Source organism: Caretta caretta, chromosome 7 (genome assembly GCF_965140235.1).
Source record: "Caretta caretta isolate rCarCar2 chromosome 7, rCarCar1.hap1, whole genome shotgun sequence".
NCBI lineage: Eukaryota > Metazoa > Chordata > Testudines > Cheloniidae > Caretta > Caretta caretta.
In genome coordinates this window covers 104927638-104936214 of record NC_134212.1, presented here as the reverse complement: position 1 = coordinate 104936214, position 8577 = coordinate 104927638, and the positions used below count along the sequence as shown (strand labels likewise).

Below are 8577 nucleotides of genomic sequence, written 5' to 3'. Positions count from 1 at the left end.
CAGCGATTAAAGATTAATTTTTAATTAAAGATTATGTGGTGTGATGAAACCTCCAAGAACAGGTCCTAGCAAAACTGGCAACCTTACAAGATGCATCCGATGAAGTGAGCTGTAGCTGTAACGAATAAATGTGCTAGTCTCTAAGGTGCCACAAGCCCTCCTTTTCTTCTTCTGGACCAGGCCAGGGAGAGGGAGAAGCTCTGTGAATTAGTGGGGGAGGAGCCGATGGGGGAGGGGAGGGTCTGCCTCTCTGAGAGAAGGCGGGGCTCTCTCTCCGGGCTGGTGGGTGGAGAAAGAGCCGCTCTCCGGTTGTGTATGGGGGAGGGGAGAACACCCGCATCCTCACAGAGGCAGGGGATGACATCACCGGTTCTTCCCAAAGAGGCGCTCTCGCATTGGCTAGGCGGACGGGGTGCTTTCCGCCAATGAGCATGCCGCAGGGGTGCGGGCTCGCTGACGTGAGAGCCCTCTGCCGTATGGGGATTTATTTTGCTTTGGGCCGCTCTAGCCGCCGCCATTAGAGGATTTGGGAGTCTGGGGCTGCATATCCCCCCGGCTGCGCCGAGTGGGAGCGCCCGCGGCCGAGCGAGCTAGCCAGGCCGGGAGAGACCATGTCCTGAGCGGGGAGCCGCAGCCAGCGGGGCGGGGGGTTGGTGGGGGGTGCGGGGGGCTGCTTGCACCGACTAGTGTCTGAGGGACGGATCCGGGAGGAGCGGCAGGAGCAGGCGGCGCTGCGGGGTAAGGCAACCTTCTCCCCCCCCCCCCCCTCAACTAAGAGCAATTCCCCTCTGGGCCACCCACCGGCGGCTCCTTTGGAAACTGCCGCCCAAGGCCCCGTTCTCCCACCGACACCCGGGGCGGGGGTCCTCTCTCCCCCAGCCGCCTGGCTGCCTTCTGGGGAGAAATCTCCCAGCCCTGCGGGACACTTAGGCCAGGGACTCCCCCCCCCTTTCCCCCCGGGATCATCGCCAAGGACGGAACTTCCTGTCGCTGGGTGCCCCCTTCTTAGCTCCTCCCCCTTTCCTCGCGCCCCTTTAACGATCGGGGGGGGGCGCTAATCGGCCCCTCCCCCAGCAGGGCCCTTGCTGCCCTAGTCGGTTCCCCACCGTGAGCGACCTAGGGGAGTCCCATCCCGCCCCCAGAGCCAGCGCTGCTCGGGCTGCGTGCTGAGCCGGGGCTGCCTCCCCTCAGGTCCGGCAGGGCAGGTCGTAGCCCGTGCGTTGAGTTGTGGGGGGCTGCGGCCGCCTTCCCTTTCCTTGTGGTTCGGGGGGACCCCTGAAACTTTTTCTCCCGTAACATGGAGTCACGGTGTGGAAAAGGGTGAGAACGTTGCTTGCATGTCCTCCCCTGGCCGCCCTCCCGTCACGCCTGCTGAGGGGATCCATGCACCCGCTCCGGAGAGACGGTGCTACTGCAGTTGGCTTGTTTGTTTACTGGTGTAGAAATACCTGCGACGTGAACTAGGTTGGGTGTTTTTATAGTCGGAGGATGACCCCAGCTTACTTAAACGGAGACGTATAGTGCATCTTCTGCCCATAAGGCTTTTGAATTCCACATATTAATATCTAAATCTTGTTTTTACTTTATTGTTTGTGTCTCCATTAACTTGTATCCTAGTTTGAATAAATAGTGTTCACTTCTCCATTGGAAATCAGGAATTTGCTTCTGCAGTAACCATTCCCTGAAGGAAGGTTTATTTGTACACTGCTATATGCAGAGTTTATCACTACACCCCAAAAGCGCTATATCAGACAATTTAAAAGCTATACTCAAATGACAAGACTGTTAAACAGGGAGAGCCAGGAAACTCTCCTTATTTTGCTGCTCTCCAAACATCTGCAGTACCGAGATCTACAGGAATGAGATCATAGGTCTCCTGACTCCCGTTTATTTCCCCCCCCCCACATTTTTTTTCTAGACAAGTCTTTACTTCTGTACTACAGAAACCGCCTGCATGTTGTGAATTACTTGTTTGCACATGTGTTATAGACAGTAGGTTATCCATAGTTAATGTTGAACATATAGTACCAAGTCGTATAAAGCATTTGTGGTGGTGATGTATGAAGATAAACCATAGTCCAAACAGGATCTGAAATATTTCTGAATTCTTTTTAATTTATTAACTGAAATCGTTCTTATTAATAGACTATAAGATAATCTTCTGATATTCAGTTTGAGGGGGGCTCCTCAGGACCTTCTCTACCTTCAAAGCCCTACATGGTACCAACAAGCTTGCTGATAAAGATGAACTATACAACCCTCTCTGGGGTGCGTTAATGCAACTCTGTGAACAGTTGTAAGTGGTTAACTTTGAGTGATGCAAGGCACTGTCTCTCATTCTTCAATCCAGATTCTGAACACACCTCATCCTGATTAGTCCCAGCTGCCTCCTCAGGACTAGATGGTGTTAATATGATTGCAGATGTAGAATCTGGGTCTCCTGCCTGGCAGACACAACACAGCTGCTAAGACCTTTTCAGTGATATCAATGAAGAAAATAACTGTTCTAGAATTTTTGAGAATTGCCATTTTGAACAGTAGTGTTTCTTTTTTATTGGAACAATACCTGAATCTTTAAAATGTGAATCTTTAAGCAGTTAATCTAGTATGCAGATGTGTATTTAGGGACACAGTAATTTGTCTTGTGACAGCATACACTAATTCTCACCTCTCAGCTTTTTTATGTGCGATATCAGTTGCATGCAGAGTTGTCCACTGCAGAAATTAACTTTTTTTTTTTTGTTAGTATAATTGTATTCAGAACCCCGAAAGTGTAATTCAGGAGGCACTTCTTCCTTTGGTTTATTCAGCACTTAAACTATTAGAGACTCAAAATTGACTTCGATAATGGTGAAAGAGGACATTGAAACGCATTAGTATTGTTCAGTAATCATCCAGTGGGGTTGCGGTATGGTAGAGTATCATGTTTCCTAACAAATTGCAAAAACACCAGCTATTTGCTAAAGAATTCTGTAAACAAGTAGGCTGCATCTTAATTGGTGCAGTAACAATTTAAAATGGAACTAAACTTTAGTTGTATTCGGAAACAGTAAATAAACTAGTACAGGGAAACTAGAAGGGAACAATTCTGTAGTTATCAAAGTCTTCATTTTAGCTTTTTAAATGGGTGCTACAAATGATGGGAGAATGGGTGCAAAAATAAATATCAGTTATGATGTTTTACACAGCTGGTGATGAGCTTACTGCATCACTTGTCAAATGGCATTGCTTGGTAAAATCAGTTAAATAGCAGATAATTGCTTACTTTGTGGTGATGTTTGAGTTGAATATGTTGTACTTTTACAAGATGAAGTTTTGTTTTTAATCACAATCCCAAACATAATTTATATTAGACATTTAACTTGTATTAATAACATTCTAACACTTCCTTTTTATACATTTTTGTCAAAGTAGTTGCCGTTTTGATATGTAGGGAATCCAGATATTGGAATCACTTGCTCTGTTAAATTTAAGATCTTACTTGTTTACTTACTTTCTTGATAGAGCTTTTGTTCATGGCTTGAGAGAGAATTTCCTTTTCAGCATAAGATCCCATTACAAATAATCTGTGAAAATAATTTAAAATGGTCCTATAATTTTTGCAGTGATTTATGCAAAATTTAATAAAATGGTACAAGAGTTAAATAAAATATTCTGATGGCTAGTAATATTTTGAATGTCCTAATGGTAGCACTTTTTTTTCTTACCATGATACAGAAAAAAAGCACTCTGTAAAATTGCTCTTCAGTTGCTTTTATTTTACACTTCCTATATGTTTTAAGGAAGATTACAAGAATAATAGGATTGGAAGGGCCTTCGAGAGGTCTGCTAGTCCAATCTACTGCACTAATGGCAGGACCAAGTGTTGTCTAGAGTGACCATCCCTGACAGGTGTTTGTCTAACCTACTCTTAAAAATCTCCACTGATGCAGATTCTACAACCTCCCTAGGCAGTTTATTCCAGTGTTTAACCACCCTGACAGGAGGTTTTTCCTAATGTCGAACCTCAGCCGCTCTTGCTGCAATTTAAGCTCATTGCTGCTTCTGCTATCCTCCGAGGTTACGGAGAACATTTTTTTCCCCCTCTTCCTTGTAACATTTTATGTACTTGAAAACTGTTACCATGTCCCCCCTCAGTCTTCTCTTCTCCAGACTAAACAAACAAATATTTTCAATCCTCCCTCACAAGTCATGTTTTCTAGACCTTTTATCATTTTTGTTGCTCTACTCTGGACTGACTTCAGTTTGTCCACATCTCTCTGAAGTGTGGCACCCAGAACTGTAAACAATACTCTAGTTGGGGCCTAATCAGCACTGAGTAGAGTGGAAGAATTATTTACTGTGTCTTGCTTACAACACTCCTGCTAATACAACTCAGAATTATTGCAACAGTGTTATGCTGTTGACTCATATATAGCTTGTGATCCATTATAACTCCCAGATTCCTTTCTGCAGTAGTCCTTCCTAGGCAGTCATTCCCATTTTGTGTGTGTGTGCAACTGATTATTCCTTCCTAAGTGGAGTACTTTGCATTTGTTGTCATTGAATTTCATCCTGTTTTCTTCAGACCATTTCTCCAGTTTGTCTAGATCATTTTGAATTTTCATACTATCTTCCAAAGCACTTGGAACCCCTCTCAGCTTGATATCCTCCGCAAACTTGATATGACCTTCCAGCTTGACTGTGCATCATTCATAACTATTATTTGGGAATGGTTTTCCAACAAGTTATGCACTCACCTTATCATAGCTCCATCTAGGTTGTATTTCCCTAGTTTATGAGACAGAGTATCAAAAGCCTTATTAAAGTCAAGATATAACACATCTACCAGGGTTGTGAGTTCAATCCTTGAGGGGGCCATTTGGGATCTGGGGCAAAAATTGGGGATTGGTCCTGCTTTGAGCAGGGGGTTGGACTAGATGACCTCCTGAGGTCCCTTCCAACCCTGATATTTTATGATTCTACCACTCCGCTCTCCCCCCCCCGCAATCCACAAGGCTTGTTACCCTGTCAAAAAAAGCTATTAGGTTGATTTGACACAATTTGTTCTTGACAAATCCATGCTGACTATTACTTATCACCTTATTTTCTTCTAGGTGTTCACAAATTGATTGCTTAATTATTTGCTCCATTATCTCTCCGGGTATTGAAGTTAAGCTGACTGGTCTGTAATTCCCCGGGTTGTCCTTATTTCCCTTTGTATAGATTGGCACTATGTTTGCCCTCTTCCAGTCGTCTGGAATCGCTTCCATCTTCCATGACTTTTCAACGATAATCGCTAGTGGCTCAGGTAATAACTAAGAGATAGTACCACTGAAAAGGATCTTGGGGTTACAGAAGATTGCACATTACTACTCGGGGCATTCTGCACGCAATATTTTAAAATTCTGCAAAATCCTGAAAATTTTATTTGTCAGAATAACACTACATAATCACACCAGTTTCAATTATTTTGGTAATTACTATTTTGTCTTGGGTTTTGTAGAAGTTTTATCTTTACAAAACCTAAATTTTGGGGTAAATTTGACCTGACTGTGCCCCTTTATGGCTCTGTTTACCTTAGGCATGGGAGCCAGATCATGAGAATACTTTCTCTCTCTCTCTGCCCCTCTGAATCCAGTGGCTATGATTCTCAGTGGGATAAGGATCGGAGGACTTAAATTAGTTTGCTGGGGGTGGCCTCGTCTCTACTGAATTCTTGCAGGTTATGCATGTATCCAAAGAAGAAAGGGGTGGGATGGGGCCTTTACTTCCTGAACTGACAACTGCAGCCTCCAAATGAGTTTCTTCTCCCCACGTGGCAAATAACCAGCAGTTGCTTTCGGGGATAAATGATTTCATTGTGTGTGCTGTTTTTTTTTTAACATTAAATAAATTTAAAAAAAGCATGAAGGGATCAAATTCCACATCTATTAAATCCTACCCTGCATCATGAAAGATTGTCGACTGGAGTCAATGTAATACAGACAGAGGCAATTGCAGAATAAGGACCAGGTGTGGACATTAGGTTCATAGTACTTATTTGTTGTTCTATAACTGATCACTCCAGCCTTCCTCATAAGGAACTTCGAGGAAAGCGAGCATAATAACTGATCTATTTTTTGGTACTTCCTGTAACATATTTTTGTTAAACTAATCCTTGTTGTAATGTAATATGGTGAGCATAATCGCAAAATATCAGACTGCTAGAGTGATTTGCCGTAAACAAGTGCACTTGCTTTGGCTTGCTTACAAGTTGAGGTGGTTTTATTTAATTTTCATAAAGGTTTGGCTTTAATGTCCCCTCCCATGCCTAAGGTAAACACCCCCTCCTTGGGCCGCCAACATGGGGTGGGGAAGGGGCAGCTGCCTCTGGGCCCAGTGATTTAAAAGGGCCTGGTGCTTCTGGCCACCGCTGCCATTGTTACCTTGGCAGCGGCCGGAGCCCCGGGTCCTTTTAAATAGCTGCCGGAGCCCCAGGTGGTGTAGGCTGGGGGAGGCTGACTCCTAGCCCCGCCCCTTACAAGGGCCCAGCGCTGGGCCCCTGTACCAGTAAGTCTGTCTTCTTACTTTCACCCCTGTATCTGAGACTGCTACAACATGAAGTAAATGGCAGAATACGAGTAAAACAGAGCAGGAGACATACTATTCTCCTCCAAGGAGTTCAGTCAGAATTTAATTAACAAATTAGTTTAACTAGCATCCTCAGCATGGAAGCATCTCCTCTGGAATGGTGGCCGAAGCATGAAGGGGCATACAAATGTTTAGCATATTTGGCACTTAAATACCTTGCAGTGTCGGCTACAAAAGTGCCATGCGAACACCTGTTCTCACTTTCAGGTGACATAGTAAATAAGAAGTGGGCAGCATTACCTCCCGTAAATGTAAACAAACTTGTTTCTCTTAGCGATTGGCTGAACAAGAAGTAGGACTGAGAGGACTTGTAGGCTCTAAACTTTTACATTGTTTGTTTTGTTTTTGAGTGCAGTTATATAACACAAAAAAAATCTACATTTGTAAGTTGCACGGTATGAGATGAAATGTATGAGATGAAATGAAAAATACTATTTCTTTTGTTTATCATTTTTACCGTGCAAATATTTGTAATAAAAATGTGAGCACTTTACACTTTGTATTGAGTTGCAATAGAAATCAATATATTTGAAAATGTAGAAAAACATCCAAAATATTGGTATTCTATTGTTTGTGTGATTAAAACTGCGATTAGTTGCAATTAATTTTTTTGAGTTAATGTGTGAGTTAACTGCTATTAATTGACAGCCCTAATTTTCAGTTTTATTTATTAATAATCTAGGGGCCTACACCCATTGACTTCAGTGAAGAAGGATCTGGCCCTTTGATAGGTGAGACAAATCTACTCAAGATATTGGACAATAGTTTAGAGAAGGGGGGGGTCTGTATTGCTTACTTATTGATTAATAATATTTAACTCTGAAGTGCTTGTCTCAGTTGCTAGTGTGTAATTACAAAGTTTTACTATATTATATTAAAAGACAGTAAAACAGTGCTATATAAACTTGTTGCCAAAGAGAAATGTTGGCAGATCACTTGCTGCACTCTGAACATATTTTGTTTTTGTAGAGCTTGTCAAGTGATTAAAAAAAGTTTCATGATTAATCGCACTGTTAAACAATAATAGAATACCATTTATTTAAATATTTTTGGATGTTTTCTATATTTTCAAATATATTGATTTCAATTACAACACAGAATACAAAGTGTACAGTGCTCACTTTATATTTTTATTACGAATATTTGCATTGTAAAAACGATAAGAGAAATAGTATTTCAATTCACCTCATACAAGCACTGTAGTGCAATCTCTTTATGATGAAAGTTGAACTTTCAAATGCAGAATAATAATAATAATAATAAATTATTATAGAACTCCCTTCAGCTGAGTGAGCCCCTGTTTGCAAGGAAGGGTGGATTTTACCTAAGGGCCTTGACATGCAGCAGGGGAGGTGAGGCTGGTACAGGGATGCTGAGCTTGCCAGGCCCCTGTTCTCTGTGGCAGTGTTTCGCAAACTTTTTTTTTTGTGCTGGCGACCCCATTTGGATTAAAAAAAAAAAAAAAAATTATGCACTCCTCACCCCCTCCCCTGTGAGAAAAAATTGTGACCCCCCCCCCCCCACCCCTACCTCCAGCCCGGCGGGAGGCACGGGCCTCTAAACCAGCAGGGAGTGCTGATGCCTCCCTCTCCGGCCAGAGGTATGCAATTTAATGTGTTTAAAAAATTTTTTTTCAGTTAATTGCAGGTGTTAACTGCAATTACAGTGGACCCTCGCTAGAACACGCGTCTATATAGTGCGAATTCATGTATAACGCGGTTGCGGCCATGGATCCCAAATTTTAACTAATTTAATTGGAATTCATTTTAATGCGGTCCCCGCTATAACACCGTCCCCATGTTAACGCGGTACTGTGCATGGATCCCGAATCCTGTGTTCTAGGAAGGGTCTGCTGTAATTGACAGCCTTAGTTTTTTGCTTATAACAGCTCTTTTAAAATGGAAAGGATATTTTTTTTCCTCAAACATATAGGCCAAACAATCACTAAAGATATACACATTAACT

At 42.7% G+C, this 8577-nt stretch overlaps 1 protein-coding gene across 4 annotated transcripts in view; it reads left to right on the top strand.

The window, feature by feature from the left end:
• The first annotated feature begins 475 nt into the window (after positions 1–475).
• The window catches only part of ZRANB1 (zinc finger RANBP2-type containing 1), a 74596-nt gene continuing 66494 nt past the window's right edge, over positions 476–8577 (top strand). For 2 of the 4 annotated variants that reach the window (XM_048856708.2, XM_048856712.2), the window contains exon 1: positions 476–738. The gene's annotated coding sequence lies outside the window, so the exon portion shown is untranslated. Of the gene's footprint in view, positions 739–5205; positions 5291–7294; positions 7344–8577 lie in introns of all 4 variants that reach the window. The other 2 variants (XM_048856709.2, XM_048856713.2) reach the window with 2 other exon arrangements.